The sequence below is a fragment of the Dromiciops gliroides genome, chromosome 4 (assembly GCF_019393635.1).
Source record: "Dromiciops gliroides isolate mDroGli1 chromosome 4, mDroGli1.pri, whole genome shotgun sequence".
NCBI classification, from domain to species: domain Eukaryota; kingdom Metazoa; phylum Chordata; class Mammalia; order Microbiotheria; family Microbiotheriidae; genus Dromiciops; species Dromiciops gliroides.
Genome location: NC_057864.1, coordinates 295,983,073 through 296,001,784, shown reverse-complemented (window position 1 = coordinate 296,001,784; position 18,712 = coordinate 295,983,073).

The window sequence follows — 18,712 nt, the reverse complement described above, 5'->3', positions numbered from 1 at the left end:
GCAATAATAATTTTATCATAAATAATTTTTAGCACAGCTGGAGAATGAAATAGCAAACCACTCTAGTATCTTTTCCAAGAAAACCCCAATGGGTTCACAAAGAGTCAGACATGACTGAAAATGACTGAACAACAACAAATTACATATAAATTGATATATGAGATAACACGTTAGTGATTGATTAGGCCCTCTACATATTTTCCCATTGCCATTTGTTTTATTTTGTCATTTTAATTTTAAGCTATCTTGTCAATTGTCATGATATGGCTTTACCAGGAGGATACTAGTATCAAAGAGAAGGCCTTTTGTACTGGTTAGTCATTTTCCATTTTTCTTCCTCTTATTTAATTTTAGGCCCTACTTGCTATCTAATACACTACTTGTCTTAGATCACAAAATCACAGAATCTCAGGGTTGAAAGGGAACTCAGTAGTCATTTGGTCCAACCCATAGGAAAAATAGACTCTCTTCTTTAACACAGCTGACAAGTTGTCATCAAGCTGTTCTTTGAATGCCTCCTAAAAAAAAGGAAACTTATTACCTCTTGAGATAAGCCATTCAATTTTTTGATAGCTTTCATTGTTTAGATCTTTTCCCTTCTGTCATATACAAATTGATGGACTAATTTTATACGCTGCTCTTGCAATGGCATATCATAATCTTGGAAATACATGTTTCCTAACCATTATCTCACATCCTCCCCCCACCATAGGTAGTTGGACCAAATTCTTTAATACTGCTATAGATTTCATTGAAGTTGAGACAGTATAGCATAGTGGAAAGAATACTTTCTCTGGAATTGGAGGACCTGGGTTCAGATTTCACCCTTGATACTTGCTAGCTGGGTATCCTTGGGCAAGTACTGTAACTTATCTTTCTTGGGCCTCAGTTTCATCGTCTGTAAAATGAGAGGATTAGATTAGATAAGCATTAATGTGTCTCCCGACTCGCAATCTTTGATCCTATTATCCTAATATTCTGAGGGTTCAATGCAATTAGAATGGCATAATCTATAAAGATCTTGCCATCTTAAAGGTCCTTACCTTCTGTAGGAAATTCTGTTCTTGTTTAGATATTATGAAACATCTTCCATGACATTGTTCAACACCATAGGGGAACATTCATCACTTTATTTAATACATCACTTTGTGTTAATACTAAATGCATCATTGAGGAGGATCTCATCTGTTATGGAGTCTTTGTGATAATAAGTAGTTTATTTGGTTGATTACTTGGTGAAGTGGAAAAAGTAAATGTTCAATTTAATTGAATTCAACAAGATACTTTGCATTTTTAATGCATTTTTATTATGCTGTATACTTTACTCTCTGATTCATCTTCCCACTCTAATCCATCCTTCATACAAGCTGCCAAAGCAATTGTCCTGAAGTGTAAAACTGAGCATGTCACTTCCCTATTCAATAATCTCCAGTGCTTTCTTATGAGCTTTTGGCTCAGTTATAAGCTCTTTCATTTGGTATTTATATATCTTTGCAATATGGTTCCATCTTTCTAGCCTTGTTACATATTATGCCTTCAATAATTCTATGGTCCAATCATATTCGCCTGATTGCTACTTCTCACACAAGATACTTTATCTCTCATTTCTGTACCTTTGCACTGGTTATTCTTTCAAGCATTAGAATGTTCTGCTTTCAACTTCACCTCTTAGGGTCATTGGTTTCCTCCAAGATTAAGCTCAAATGGGGACAGGTAGGTGGTGCAGTAGATAAAAGCACCAGCCCTGGATTCAGGAAGACCTGAGTTCAAATCCGGCCTCAGACACTTGACACTTACTTACTAGCTGTGTGACCCTGGGCAAGTCACTTAACCCCCATTGCCCTGCAAACAAAAAAAAACAAAGTAAAAAAAAAGATTAAGCTCAAACACCACCATCTGCAGTTATGCTTTCCTGGTCTCTCTAGCTTTTGTTTGCTTTCCATCTACTATATGTATCTTGTATGTACCTGTTCATATAATCATTCTCTCTTCCTTTAGAATGGAAATCCTTCTAGAAAAGGAACTATTTTTGCTTTTTTTCTTTATAGACCTAGCATTCATCTGGCACTTTGTTAGCTTCTAAATACCTTTTGATAGATTGGAATGTAAAGATGAAACAACATAGAATCATTTATCTCTTAAGATTCAGAATTTAGTAAGGAGATAAGCATTTGTATTTTTTTTTTTTAGTAAGCAATGCCTTTCATTTGGAAAACATTGTTCTTTGAAATGTGTCTGAATTAGTGAATGACTAAGGCTATATTTATAAAAAATCCCTCTGTAATTAGTTTGGTTAGCTGTGCCTCTGGGTGTGCTTAGTGGATTCCCTCCCTTGGAATGAATGGAAGAATAAAGTTGGAATATTCCGTATTATTTTTTTAAGGGGGAGTTGCAAATCTGTTAGGTCTCCAATGGCCTGTATCTGGGATTAAATCCTGATGTGACCCTGATGCTTTCAGATTGTGCAATCTACTTTCCAGCAGCTGCTGCCTTTGAGTGACAAGGTTGAGCTTCTGGATGTCCCAGAAAGGCATAGCAAGGGAGAGGACTGTTAATGAACCTCTAACAATTTGTTGAAAAGTCAAAATACATTAATCTTATTTAGGTAGTTGTTAAAAATTTTCATGTATTATGCTTTTATGATTAGAAATCTATATAAAATCATATGAAAGATAACAGCAGGGAGAGTGGGGATCAAAATTAGGAAGACATGGGTTCAAGTTTTGCCTCTCAGTAATACTGCTTTATGACCAGGGGCAAGTCATTGCTTAATCTCTTAGTTCCCCCAGGCAACTCTCTGAAAAAGAAGGTCTGTATTGGAAGAGGGAATTTTTTCATTGAGAGTTCCTACACAATGAAATCACAGGTCTGGATGAAAAAACAATAAATTATAAAGCACACACAGAGTCTCCAATAATTTAGAAATAGATTATATTCCAAATTTTTATTAGCAAATTGGCTAACTTCAACTCAAAACAAATTTTCCACTCAAACAATACTGAGTATAGTGTCTAGGATTCAGTTATCCCATAGGAACCTTGCTGACCCCTCTTGAAGCTGAAATGGAGTTCATAGGTTCATAAGCTTAGAGCTGACAAGAGCCTCAGATGTCAGATAGTCCAAGCTCATCATTTACTGTAGGTGAGTTCTCTCTTCATTCTTTCAAAAAGCCTTGACATCATTTTCCACTCTCCTTTTCTCCAAGTCTCTGACAATGAAGTGTTCCTTCTCCTTGCCAAAGCCAATCACTTTACATATGCACTTGATCTCATCCCCTCTTGTTTTCTCCAACAGATTGCCACTTAACCCATCTTCTTTATCTCTTGATATTAAAATTCTTTCCTACTGTTAGACAAAATCCTGAAACTGTGCTGAATTTTTTATTTCATTTAAATTTCATGTTATTCAACCTCAACTGGTCCCTCATCGCAGGAGGATAGTCTTTGCTGCATTCCTCCATCATTGATTCCCTATCTCATTCCTGACAGCAGTTATTCCAAATCTTCTCTTCAATTCTAGATCCCCCTGCTTCTTTCTCCCTTGTATTTCTCAGTTGATGACCTTGTCTTACTTTTACTGAAGAACAAAATTGAGGCCATTCAATGTAATCTCCCTCTTCTCTCATTTCCTCAAAACACCTTGACATTATCTCCCACTCTCTGGAATAGAATACAATCTTATTACATGCACACTGACTTGATCTGACGCCCTACAATCTTTACAATCTGATTTTGGACTCTACTAGAACTGTCCTTTTCAGTTACCAGTGACCTCTTAATTGCCTAATCTCATTGTATATTCTCAGACCTTATTTTTTTCCACCTATCTGGTCTATTTGATACTGTTGACCATTCTGATTTTCTGGATGCTCTTTCCTGTTTGGGCTTTCATGATATTACTTTCTTGATTCTCCTCCTACATGTCTGACCATTCCTTCTCCACCCTCTTTGCTGGCTTATTTTACAAATAATACTCCCTAACTGTGTGTTTTCCCCAATGATCTGTGATAGGCCTTCTCTTCTTTCTATATATTTTCTCTCATCATTTTTTTAGTGGTGAAATGGGGGTTAAGTGACTTGCCTAGGGTCACACAGCTAGTTAGTGTCAAGTGTCTGAGGCTGGATTTTAATTCAGTTCCTCCTGAATCCAGGGCTAGTGCTTTATCCACTGAGCTATCTAGCTGCCCCTACTCTCATTAATTCTTATGGGCTTACTAATCATTTTTATGCAGACACAAAAGCACACATGCACATATCCAAACCTATTTTTTCTCTGAATTTCAGTTGTGCCTCACCAATTTCTACTATTTCAAATTGGATGGCTTGGAGAAATCTTAAACTCAACATTTCTAAAATAGAACTCCTAATTCCCCCTCTTCTGAAGTTCCTATTTCATCCAAAGGTACTATTATTCTTCTAGTATCTCAGGTTCAAAATCTTGGTAGTATTCTGGATGTTTCATTCTCTTGCATTCCATACATTCAATCAGTTGCCAAATCTTGCCATTTCTACCTTTAAAACATCTTTCACATCCAACCACTTCTCTCTACTTTCATAGGCACCATCTTATTCAAGAATTCATCATCTCTCACTTAGATTATTGCAACAGTCTTTCTGACAGTTCTCCCTAGCTCCAGTCTCTTTCCACTCCAGCCCATTCTACAACATTGCTCCAAGTGGCTTTCCTTAAATACAGATCTGTCCATGTCATTCCCCTATTCAATCAATTCCAGTTGCTCCCTATTGCCTCTAGTATAAAATATAAACTCTAACTAGCTTTTAAGGCCTAAAATAACCTAGCCTCAACCTATTTCTAGTGGCATTTGACTTTAGCACTCTTTGATCCAGCCAAACTGACTATATCTTGCCACACAGATGACATTCTATTTTAGTTAGTCAAGAGGCATTTATTAAGTTCTTACTATATATCAGGCACTGTAACAAACACTGCTGCCATGCATTGACTATGCTTCATGCCTGGAATGCACTTCCTCCTTAATTCTACCTCATAGAATCCTTCTCATCCTAGAAGACTCAGCTCAAATACTACCTTATGCATGAAGTTTTTCCTGACCCTATCAACTGCTAGTGCCTTCTCTCGCAAACTATTTATTTCTCATTTATACTATATACATCTATTAAAATACTTGTCTCCACCATTAGAATGTAAGAAGCTCTTTGTGCTTAGGAATTGTTTCTTTTTCTTTCTTTCTTTCTTTCTTTCTTTTTTTTGGTTAGCACAAGGCCTGACACATAGCTCTTGCTTAGGGAATACTTTTTAACTTACTGAAAAAAACTCAAACTAGAGAGCTTTAGTGACTCTTCCATGGTACAGAAATACTAAACAAAGCAAGGTCAAATTTGAATGCAGATTCCCAGTGAGAGCCCTTTATGCTTTTCCCTGTTGTCCTCCTTTGGCATTACATAGTTTCACATCATTTCATGGAGTATTTATCTACATGAGACATTGGGAACTCATCTATCTTCCTTCAGCTCTAAACTCTGAGGGAAAATCTCATTTTTTCTTAGTCACACTGGTAGGAAAAGTAAGAGATTTCTTTTGATTTCCCTTCTTGCTATGCCTCTACCCCCACTTTAGTGGTTATGACCATGAGTGTTAATAGTGTGGATGGCAAGATGGAATTTCCACCAGGGTAGACATTCCCACCTAAAGAACCAGGTGCTCTTATCTTGGGACATGTTTATACCAGTGTGTGTTTTTTTTAAACAACATGTACCATGAGTTAGTTTGCTTTATTGGTATGCCTACTATTTGGTTCATGGTTTCCCTGAAAAGCAAAGTGATGAAAGGTGTAAAAAAATAATGTTGGGCATAGATCTTATTTTTGTAGGAGCTAAAAGTAAAATCAAGCCAAAGACTTAAATCATTGTTTCCTACATGTGGTGGAAAGAGCACTGGCTCATGACTCAGAAGACCTGGATTCTAGTTTTAGCTTTGTCACTAAGTAGTTGAATGGGAAGAAAATGGAAGGAGAAGGGAATAATCATTTATATAGCACCTACTATTTACTATGCACTGTGCTTAGCACTTTTTACAAATATTATCTTATTTGATTTTTGCAACAATCCTGCAAGGTAGATGTTATTATTAATATCATTTTATAGTTGAGGAAATTGAAGCAAGTAGAGTTTAAGTGACTTGTCCAGGGTGATCCAGCTAAGTGTCAGAAGCCAGATTCCCTCTCAGGTCTTCCAGATTCTAGGCTCAGAACTCTATCCATTTTGCTACCAGCTGACTCATCTCAGACAAGCCACAAATTCTCTGGGCCTCAGTTTCCTCATTTGTCAAATGAAAAAGTTTAAGGGCAGCTAGGTGCCACAGTGGATAGAGCACCAGCCTTGTAATCAGGAGGACCTGAGTTCAAATACGGCCTCAGACACTTAATACTTACTAGGTGTGTGACCCTGGGTGAGTCACTTAACCCCAATTGCCTCACCAAAATATAAAAAAATAAAAATAAAATAAAAGGTGTAATAATTTTTTTAAAAATTTAAAAAAAAGAAAAAGTTTAATTATATCATCTCCAGGGATCTTTCATCTTTCTCATTCTATGTAATAGACAAAAGTTATTGTTTTTGTTTCAGTTTTTAACACAACATGGTAATGATGTGTAGACATAACCCACAAGTGAGATTGAAGTGAACCATGATGTTGTCAGCTAGAGAAACACCTTGAATTTGTGGATTGATGAAAAGAAAAAAGATTCAGTCAGAGAAAACAAAGTGCAAACAAATAAGGTCACAAATATAGTTATATTTTGATCAGATGTGATTTCACTAGTATAATGAATTCCTGATAAAAACAAAACAAAACACCTTCCTTTAGCAGTACAGGTCCATATATTTTGCATAATTTGTAGTCTTAGAGTTTTCTGGGTGATTGAGATGTTAAGTGACTTGCCCAAGGTTACACAACCATTAAGTGAGAGAGTCTAACATCTGGTTGATTTACAGACCAGCCCTTTATCTGCTTTACCACAATGCCTTTCACAGCAAATACATACAAATAAATACAAATAATTTTAGGAGGGAGGCATTAGAAGTTGGGTGGAGTTTTTAAGGAAGGGAGGGATTCCAAGAAATTGTAGTGAGGAAGTATTTAAGATTCTTCATGAACTGTAAGCAATGGCCCTTTCCACCTTTGTCTTCTACCTTATCTTTGGATTCAAATGTTAACTGCACCAGGACAGAGACATTGTTTTTCTAAACTTTTAATTTCCTTTAGCACCTATTCCAGAAGGGACTGCAGAGAAGTTTCTTGAATTGGATCAAATTTCCAAGGGTAGTCTGTGAATTTTTTTGATCTGCAAAATGACTTAAGGAAGCTGAATGCTTTCTTATTTTTTCTCTCTCGTATTTTCTGTTTTGAAGAATGTTGTCTCTGGTGAAAAAAGTGGAAGCAAAATGAAAGATGATTATTTCTGTTTTTCTCTGCTACCTGTTAACACTACAGCATTTCTCATCAAGGGCTTATCCTTTGAAGTCAAAAATCACTTATTTAGCACCTACTATTTTCCAGGAACTGTGATAAGTATTAGAGATAGAAAGGCAAAAGATAGTCCCTAATCGAAAGGAGCTTGTGGGGCAAACAACATGAAAACAACTATCCACAAACAAGATAAATACAGGATAATTGGAAATACTTTCAAAATGAAGGCACTGAGAAAATGCCTTACTCTGGGGCTAAGATGGCAGAAGAAAGGCAATGACTTCCTGGAGCTCTCCCCAGGACGCCTCCAAATACCTTCAAATAATGCCATAGAACAATTCCTGGAGCAGGAGAACCCACAAAAGGACAGGGCAAAATCATTTTCTAGCCAAAGACAGCTTAGAAAATTGGCAGGAAAGGTCTGTTGTACTAGGGTGAGAGTGGAGCACAGACCTATGGCCAAGCCACATAGACCCAGTCCCAGCCCCAGTCCCAGAGAAGCAGGCCTCAGGAGCTTCTGAATCAGCTGTGGCAGCAGCTGCTTATAGAACTTAGCCCACAGACAGTGAGGGGGTTGAGTGATAGACAAGGGGGAGATTACAGGGGACTCTTAGCTGGAACTGAGTCAGGACTCTGTTGTTTTGCCAGGGTTTAGATCTGGGTCACAGTCTTGGCTGTTAGCACAGGTTGGGGAGGGCCACAGGCATGCTGTAGCTTCCAGCAACAGTGCAACAGAATTCTGTAACTGGTTGGAAGGCAAGCAGGGCTGTGGTTGCTTGCAGACCAGAGCACAGGTCAAGGGAGTGGTGAAAGTGCCTCTCCTTAAATTGTACTACCTTGGACCCCCTGAAGCTTGGCGCAGTGTGCCCCCCACCCTGGAAGTAGTGTCCCAATTTAAGAAGGAGTTAAAAGTCAAGAAATAGGCTGTGAAAATGGTCAAACAGACCAAAATATTGACCCTAGAAAGTTTCTATGGTGACAAGGAAGATCAAAATACATCCCCAGAAGATAACAAAGTCAGGGCTCCTACATCCAAAGCTTCAAAGAAAAATATGAATTGGTCTCAGGCCATAGAAGCACTCAAAAAAGATTTGAAAATAAAGTAAGAGAGGTAGACGGAAAAATGGAAAGAGAAATGAGAGTGATGCAAGAAAATCATGAAAAAAGTCAACAATTTAAAAAGCCAAATTGATCAAATGGTAAAGGAGGTACAAAAGCTCTCTGAAGAAAATAACTCCTTAAAAATTAGGACTGAACAAATGGAAGGTAATGACTGTATGAGAAATCATGACACAATAAAGCAAAACCAAAAAATTGAAAGAATCCACTGAAAATCTAAAAGAGATCAAAAAATGAAAACTTTCAGAAATATTATAGCCAAATTCCAGAGCTTCCAGGTCAAGAAGTAAATATTGCAAGCAGCCAGAAAGAAACAATTCAAGTGGGGGCATCTAGGTGGCACAGTGGATAGAGCACTGGCCCTGGATTCAGGAGTACCTGAGTTCAAATCTGGCCTCAGACACTTGACACTTACTAGCTGTGTGACCCTGGGCAAGTCACTTAACCCCCATTGCCCTGAAGAAAAGAAAAAAAGAAAGAATTCAAGTACTGTGGACATACTGTCAGGATAACACAAGCTCTAGGAGTTTCTACATTAAAGGATCAGAGGACTTGAAATATGATATTAAGGAGGGAAAAGGAACTGGGATTTTAATCAAGAATCACCTACCCAGCACAACTGCATATAATCCTTCAAAGGAAAAAATGGGAATTTAATGAAAGAGAGGATTTTAGGGCATTTGTGATGAAAAGACTTGAGCTAAATAGAAAATTTGACTTTCAAATACAAGGCCCTAGAGAAACATAAAAAGGTAAACAAGAAAAAGAAATCATAAGGGACATTAAAATGTTAATCTGTTAATGTTCCTACATGGGAAGATGATACTTGTAACTCATAAGAACTTTCTCATTATTATGGCAGGTGGATGGAGCATATTTAGACAGAGGGCAGAGGTGTGAGTTGAATATGAAGGGATGCAATCTTTAAAAAAAATAAAATTAAGAGGTGACAGGAATGCACTAGAGAAAGGGAAAGGGAGAGGTGGAATGGGGTAAAGTATCTCACATAAAAGAAGCAAAAAAGAGCTTATGGAGTGGAGGGGAACTTGGGGGAAGTGCAGGTGAGTGAATGAGCCTTACTCTCATCAGAATTGGCTCAATGAGGGAATAACATACCCACTCCTCAATGAGGGAATAACATACCCACTCATTTGGGTATAGTAATCTATCTTACCCTGTAGGAAAGTAGGAGGGGAAGGGGACAAGGGCTGTGTGTGTGAAAGAAGGGAGGGCAGATTGGGGGAGGGGACAGTCAGAAGCAAAACTCTTTTGAGGAGGGATAGGGTGAAAGAAAATAGAAAAAAGAGTAAATGTCAAGGGGAGGAAATAGGATGGAGGGAAACAGAAATAGTAACTGTGAAAAAAAATTGAAACAAGTTTGTCTGATAGGCCTCAGTTCTCAAACACATAGAGAACTGATTCAAATTTGTTAAAATAAGAACCATCATCTAATGGATAGATGATAAAAATACATGAAGTTTTCAGATGAAAGAATCAAAGCTACTTATAACCATATAAAAAAAATGTTCTAACTCAACATTGATTGGAAAGAATCAGGTCAAAACAATTCTGGGTACTACATCATACCTACTGAATTGGAAAATAGGTTAGCAGAGGAAAATGACAAATGTTGTAGGGGCTGTGGGGAAAATGAGACATTAATACAAATTTGGTAAAGTTGTAAACTGATTCAAATATTCTGAGATAATTTGGAACTATGACCAAAGGGCTATAAAACCATGCATACTCTTTAACCTAGTAAAATACTACTACCAGATTGGTATCCAAAAGAGATAAAAAATGAATTCAAAATTGGGTAGATGCCCATCAATTTGGGAATGGCTGAACAAATTGTGGGATGAGAGTATGATGGAACACTATTGTGCTATAAGAAATGATGAGCAGGATGCTATCAGAAAAACCTAGAAAGACTTATATGAGCTGATACAAAGTGAAATGTACTGTATACAAAATAACAGTAATATTGTGAGATGATCTGCTGTGAATGACAGTTATTTTCAGTAATACAATGATCTAAGACAACTCTGAAGGACTTATGAAAAATGCCATCCATCTACAGAGAAAGAAATGATGGCATCTAAATACAGATTGAAGGGTAATTTTTTGTTCCTTTTTCTAAAGGTTTTTTTGTCTGTTTTCTTTCACAACCTGACTAATATGGAAATGTTTTGCATTACTAGACATGTATAACTTATAATGAATTGCTTGAGCTCTTAAGGGGGAGAGGAGGAAGAGAGTTTGGAACACAAAGTTTAAAAATTGATGTTAAAATTTGTTTTTACATGTAATTTGGGAAAAAGTAAAATTCTGAAAATGCCTTCAAAAATGGAGGCACTAACATTAAGGAGGATACTTAGCATAGTCAACGAAGAGGGCACTTTTGTTTCTTTTAGCAAATATTGCCTGATTTGTCTTCTATAAGCACAGTCCCAAAGCCCTTTTGTACTGACTCTTTTCTTATTGATGGAGATCAATACCACTGTGAGTAGCCAGGGAATGACAAAGGTGAAAGACCTTTAGTCTCTTCAGTTTTAATGGTTGTTTTGAGTTCTTCCAGTCTCTTTAAGCTCTGTGGTTGCTTCAGAAGCTTCAAGAGATGGAATACACCAACCCCACAACACATTGCTTAAAGAATGACTCTATCAAGAACCTGGCATTAGAGGAACTGCCAATTCCCATCATATTCCTATTCTCAGCTTGCTACACTTGGGAGATTTCTCTCTCTCTCTCTCTCTCTCTCTCTCTCTCTCTCTCTCTCTCTCTCTCTCTCTCTCTCTCTCTGTCTCTTCTTGTTGTATTGAGTTATCTCCCTCATGATGGAGAGCTTCTTTAATTTGTATTATTCAGTATATATTCTCTTATGTATTCATTCTCTGATTTCTGTTTTTTCCATTGCTTTGGGGAGCACAGATAGAGTATCCAGCTTGGAGTCAGGAAGACTCATCTTCCAGAGTTCAAATCCAGCCAGAGATACTAGTTGTGTGACTCTGGGTAAGTCACTTAACACTGTTGGCCCTAGTTCCTCATCTCTAAAATGACCAAGAGAACCACTCCAGTATCTTGCCAAGAATACCCTAAATGGAGACAAATCTGAAAAAAATGACTGCATAGTAACTGGTTTGGATAAATACTTTTTTCCCCTAAGTGCTATGTGTGTACATTGTAGAAATGGTATTTGGTGGGACAGGTGTCAACCTTTGGATAGAAAGCTCAGTAGTCCTACTTCCCCCAATAATAAACAGTGATCAGAAGTTATCTTGAACCTGAAAATCTCATTCCCTAGACCAATAATATTTAAGGGAGCAGATATAATTATAGCCTGGTACCCCACCTATCTGAAGACAGCAGTGTGGTCTCTGACCACAGTTTCTTGCTTTCTCTCAGGAATTAAAAATCTCTCTTGGAGAAGAGTGGGGGAGAAAAACCTAGAAATGTCTAGGATGCTTCCCTTTGAGCTACACTGTGGCACCCACATGCTACATGTGGGGGACAGTCCTTGCAACACATAGAACCTCACTACACTTACTTATTTTGTTTCATCTGTCCTTACCTTCTTAAAATTTTGTGCCCCCTCCCTTTTTTGTTTGTCATTAATTCAATGATGATGTCTCTTGTTCATTGGAAACCTTCCCTGTGCATATAGATTTCCTTTATTGAATTAATTCCCCTGTTCTTTTTCATTGGAATAATTTGTGATTATATCACCAGCAGCAACAAACACTACTGTTATTACTAAGCACTTGTTATATGCAAAGCAAGAGTCAGTAGTGATTTGTATAGAGAGCTGCCCTCTCAGATCAAAGATATGGGATCAAAATCTGCCTCGGACAAATATTAGCTGGCTGACTTTGGGCATGTCATTCAGTTTGCTCAGTTATCTATAAAATGGGCATAATAATTGCACCTACCTCATGGGGTTGTTTTGAAGGTCAAATAATATGTAAAGTACTTTACAAACTTTAAAGTGCTATTATTATTAATAATGTGTTACCTAGAGGTACTAGAAAAAAAAGTATCTTGCCCATGGTCACACAGGTAGTGTGTTTGTGCAATATATGTATACACACATATATGTGTATTATACACATATTTACACACACATACACATATATGAACATATATGTGTGTGTATTTGTGTGTGTGTATCTGGATTTGAACTCAGGTCTTTCTGACACCAAAGGTTTTACTCTATCCATTAAGTTACATAGTTGCTTTTAAGATCAAGTTGTAGAGAAATTGTTTATCTGCATTAGAAAATAGAGCCTTTTTTTTTGTGGGGCAATTTGGGTTAAGTGACTTGCCCAGGGTCACACAGCTAGTGAGTGTCAAATGTCTGAGGCCAGACTTGAACTCAGGTCCTCCTGAATGCAGGGCTGGTGCTTTATCCACTGTGCCACCTAGCTGCCCCCTTGAAAAGAGAATTTCTTTACAGAAAGTTCTCTATAACAATGACATTATATATCTAGTTGTTTTTTTTTAATGTACAAGACACTAGGTTTGAAACTGTAAATTAAAAAACAAAACCTGAATAGTCCTTACTTTTCAGGAGTTTACATTCTATTGTATATACAATTAAGTATAATAGAAAGTTTGCATTCTTGTTCTTGTTTGGTCTTTTCAGTCACGTCTGACTCTTCATGACTCCGTTTGTAGTTTTCTTGGCAAAGATACTTGAGCAGATTTCCATTTCCTTCTCCAGTTCATTTTATTTGTTTTATGTTTTGTGTTTGTTTGTTTGCTTTTTTTTCTTTTTCTGCAGGGCAATGGGGGTTAAATGACTTGCCCAAGGTCACACAGCCAGTGAGCGTCAAGTGTCTGAGCCCAGATTAGAACTCAGGTCCTCCTGACTCCAGGGCCCATGCTTTATCCACTGCACCACCTAGCTGCCCCCCCCCCAGTTCATTTTATAGAGGAGGAAATTGAGGCAAAATGGGGATAAGTGACTTGCCCAGGATCACAGAACCAGCAAACATCTGAAGTTGGGTTTGAACTCAGGAAGATGAGTCTTCGTAACTCTAGGCCTAGAACTCTATCCACTAAGCCACCTAGCTGCCCATAATAGTGGGTAGAGGATGAATGAGGTAAAAGGAGGAGGAGGGAAAGTAGAAAATATAATGTTGTGGATAACATAGAAATATGTTTTTTATGATTTCATATGTATAATTGATATATTGCTTGCCTTCTCAGTGGGTGGGGGAGAGGCTGGAGGGAGAGAATTTTGAGCTCAAAATTAAAAAAAAACCCAAGAATGTTAAAATAAATAACAAACTAAAAATGAACAGAAAAAGACTATAATGTAGGAGACACAAATTTGGGGAATAATTAATAGTCTGATTTGCCTAGACTACTTATGTATTAAGAAGATTATGAGACAGGTTTAAGATAAATCTGGAGAGGTAGGATGGATTTAGATTGTTGAAAACCTTCAATGTTAGGCCAAAACATTTCTATTTTATCCTAGAAGTAAGAAGAGAGGGTTTTGATTTGTGCAGTAAAATGGTTAGGTGTGAGCCTCAGGAAGATTATTTTGGCAGCTGTGCGAAGGATGAACTGGAAAGGAGAGAGCCTGAAAGAAGAAAAACCAATGAGGAAGTTCTTACCATAGTCAACATAAGTAATGATTACTTCCTGAACTGAGGGTATGGTCACATGAGTGAAGAGGAGAGAGAAGTAAATAAACATTGTAGGGGTAGAGCTGATAAGACTTGGCAACTGTCAGTGCAAGGGACTCAGGGAGAGTGAAGAATCTTTATATCTTAATGACAAGGTACTAAACATTGCTCCTTTACCCTGGTTCATTGTTCTCTATACATCTGTATAATTTTGGGATTTATAGTACTATACTCAAGCTCTTTATTAGCTATTTTGCCCTGGTCCTAGAAAAAGGACAAGGCTAACTGTTACAGGGTAGAATCTGTTTTTTTCTTAAAATCATGTACACACATACATTTTCAGTCTCATTCAGTGACTGGAAGAGATCTCTATGATCATTATACCTCTATGCTCATTATACCTCAAATCTGAGATCTTGATGCCTGGTGCTCAGCTTCATCACTCATAAAATTTCTAACATTTTTCATTATGGAATGCTTCAGTAGCCTGAGACATATGTTTTAGATAATGGCTACCAAATTACTGATAGAAAGCCACATTACTTGGACACATTTCTTGGTTGAACATGGAATTTGTTTCCTAGCCAGGTTGGGGTCAGTCATTAAAGTATAACTGTAATTTATTTTAGTCTACAGTTCAAAGTCAGAACATTTTGAAAAGCTTGAAGACCCAATGGAGATGATGAAGAGAAGGCTGCAATGAGAGCATTGCAAGATCCAAATCAAAATTGTTTTCAGGAGTCCTAATAATTAGAATTGAAAAAAGAGCTAGTTGTTACATGTGCTACTCAGAAGACTTGAGTTTGGGATTTGACATGGTATCCCACGTCTCTTGGCAGAAGAGAGTGTGCACATCTGCAAAGAAGCAGAGAAGTCATCTCTTCACTCTAGGACTTTTCCTATTGCATCAGCTAAGGTATAGCATTGGCTTCTATTGCCACATGTAGGTTTTCATGGACATATTGATGTGGAGTCTAAGAAGTCATAATATAAAAAAGACTGATCAACACTATACACAGGTGGCACTCTACATTTGGGGGAGTCCAAACTTGAATACTCCACAGAAATTACAAAATGTTCTTTTACCTTTCCTAAAACTAAAGAAATGTTTCTCCCATCATAATAGTGCAGTTACTTAGAGAAGACAAATATAATGAAAAAAGCAGTGACTTGGTTCTTTTGTTAGGGTTCTAGCTTGCCTTGTCTTTTATTTACTTTCTCCATGAAGAATATATGTGCACAAATACTTACTGTCTGATTTTCTTCAAGATTAGTGGTGGCAGGTCATATTGTATGAACCCTTAGTGGTTTTAGATGCTACTATGATTTAAGGACCTGTGATTTTTATTTGTGTGAGCATTTCCTCCACCAATGCAGATCATCAACCAAATGTATCTGAGTAGAGAGTCTTTGTGGGTTGCCCCAGTTAAAATTTTTATTCCAACTATGAAAGGATTTATAGAGCTTAGATAAGTCCATGAATATAGAAATACAATGCATTATCAAATTTGTGCGAAACTTTTTCACCTTGGTAGGATCTGCTAGATGTTATACTCTTTTGTCATATCCTTTGATATTCCAATATTACCTCAATACCATGAGAATAATAGCTAGCTTTAGGGTTTACAAAATGACTTACACATGTTATCTCATTTTATCTTATCAACCCTGAAAGATAAGGGCTTTTGTTATTTCCACTTACAGATGAGGTAATAGAGGCAAATAGAGGATGTTACTTGCCTAGAGTCACAAAGCTAATAAGCAGCATAGGATATTGGCATGAGGCACCCTTCCTTCACATTTATTATCATTATTTCTTTTGACATTTTAAACTTTTGTTGGTAAGGACTCTATTCACCAAAAACTGATGGAAAAACTAGACAGTGGTCAGGCAGAAACTAGGTAGAGACCAACATCTTTATTTACATACCAGGATACTTTCCAAATGAATAAATACCTTAGACATAAAGGGTGAAATGATAAATTACACGAACAAGAAAGAAATTATCTTTCAGGTGGGTGACCAGGGAAATAGTTCGTGATCAAACAAGGGATAGGGAGGAACACAGAAGATAAAATGGAACATTTTGATTATATATAATTTGAAAGTCTTTCCATGTATAAAACAAATTCAAATAAAATCAAAAGGAAGCTATAATTGGAAAGAATTCCTTATAGCAAATCTCTCTGATAAAGTTCCCATTTCTGAGATATAAAAGATAATATTTCAGATTTCTTGAAATCAAGAGCCATTCAAGACATGGTTTATGTGAGTAGCAATTTTATTTTTAAACTATACTTAAAACATTTAACATTACACATATACATATTACATGTATGTATATATGTATATATATATATGTACACATACATATGTATAAAAGTTTGAGTTCCAAATTCTCTCCCTCCATCCAACCCCCTCAACCACTCACTAAGAAGGCAAGCAATATGATTTCAATTATGCAAAACACATTTTCGTATTGGCCATATTACAAAAATAATCAAGATAAATAAATTAGAAAAAACCTATACTTCAATTTATACTCAGGGTTTATCAGCTCTTTCTCTGGAGATGGGTAGCATTTTTCATCATGAGTCTTTTGAATTTGTCTTGAATAATTGTATTGGTCTGAGCCAAGTCTTTCACAGTTGATCATCAATACAATATTGCTATTACTGTGTACAATGTTCTCCTAGTTCAGGTTGCTTCAGTTTGTATCACTTCATTGTCTATGGTACCCTTTAGCAAAATTAGGTTTCCCTGATTATGTCTTTTAATTAGATCTATTTTTTGCTTTGTTTTGTCTGAGATCATGTTTGCTACTCCTTCCTTTTTTTTTTTTTACCTCAGTTGAAGCATAATAGATTTTGCTTCAACCCCTTATTTTAACTCCTTAATTTTAACTATATGTGTCTTTTTGTTTCAAGTATGTCTCTTGTAAACAACATATGGATTGATTCTGGTTTCTAATTCATCCTGCTGTCCACTCCTATTTTATAGGTGAGTTTATGCCATTCATATTCACAGTTATGATGACTTCATTCCTCTCCATCTTATTTTCTTCTGTTTATCCTCTTTTTCTCTGTCTTTCTCTGTCTCTCTCTCCTTTCTCTCCCTACTCCAAAAACTGTCTTATTTCTGACCACTGCCTGCCTTCATCCTTCTTTCCTTTTACCATTATCATACCCCTTCACTTTTTTCATATATTTCCCTTTCTGTTTCTTTTTTGAGTAAGATAGATTTCTATACCTGTGTGTGGGCACATGTGTGAGTGTATAATTTCTTTATTTGACTGAATTCTGATGAGAGTGAGGTCCAACTATTTCCTGCTACTCCCTCCCATATTATCCTCTAGTGTAAAAGGTCTTCCTTGTATTGCCTTTTATGTAAGAAAATTTTCCTTATTCTATCTCTCCCTTACCCCTTCTTCCAGGGCAGTTGTCTTTCTCATCCTTTCATATTTTTCTTTGAAATCATTCGAACATAATTGACTCATACTTATGCCCTCTGTCTATGTACACTGATTTTAACTATCCAAATAATGATAAAGTTCTTAGTAATTCCATGTATCACCTTCCCATATAAAAATGTAAACAGTTTATTGAGTCTCTTAAGATTTTTCTTTCATGTTTACCTTTTTATGGTTCTCTTGAGTCTTGTGTTTGAATGTAAAATTTTCTATTCAACTCTAGTTTTTCATAAGAAAGGTTGGGAAGTCCTTTATTTCATTAAATATCCATTTTCTCCTGAAAGATTATACTCAGTTTGCTGGATAAGTTATACTTGGTTGTAATCCTAGCTCCTTTACCTTCTGAAATATGAAATTCCAAGCTCTCCATTCCTTTAACATGGAAATGCTAAATCTTCCTAACTCTTGTAACATCTCGTAACATGATATTTGAATTATTTCTTTCTGGGTGCTTGAAATATTTTTTCCTTGATCTGGGAGCTCTAAACTTTGACTAATATTCCTGGGAGTTTTCATTTTATGATCTCTTTCAGTAGGTAATCAGTATCTTTTGATTTCTTTTGTACTTTCTTAAATCTAAGATATCAGGGCAGTTTTCATTTATGACATCTTGATATATGATGTCTAGGCCCATTTTTTGATCCTGGCTATCAGGTAGTCCAATTCTTAAATTGTTTCTTAAATTATTCTTACATTATTTCTCTTCAATTCTTACTTATCCTCAATCTGTTTTCTAGATCAGTTCTTTTTCTGATGAGACAATTCACATTTTCTTCTTTTTTTCATTCTTTTGACTTGGTTTTATTGTTTTTTGGTATATCATTGAGTTATTATTTTCTAGTTGCCCAATTATAATTTTTAAGGAATTATTTTTTTCAATTAATTTTTGTACCTCCTTTTCCATTTGGCCTCTTCTAGTGTTTAAGTAGTTCTTTCTTTGCAGCTGTGAGAATTGGAATGATACCCATTGTTGGGAGGGACATTGTGGGCTCTGGCCTGAAAAGAAACCATGTGACTTTGGCATCTGGAAGTGACCTTTCT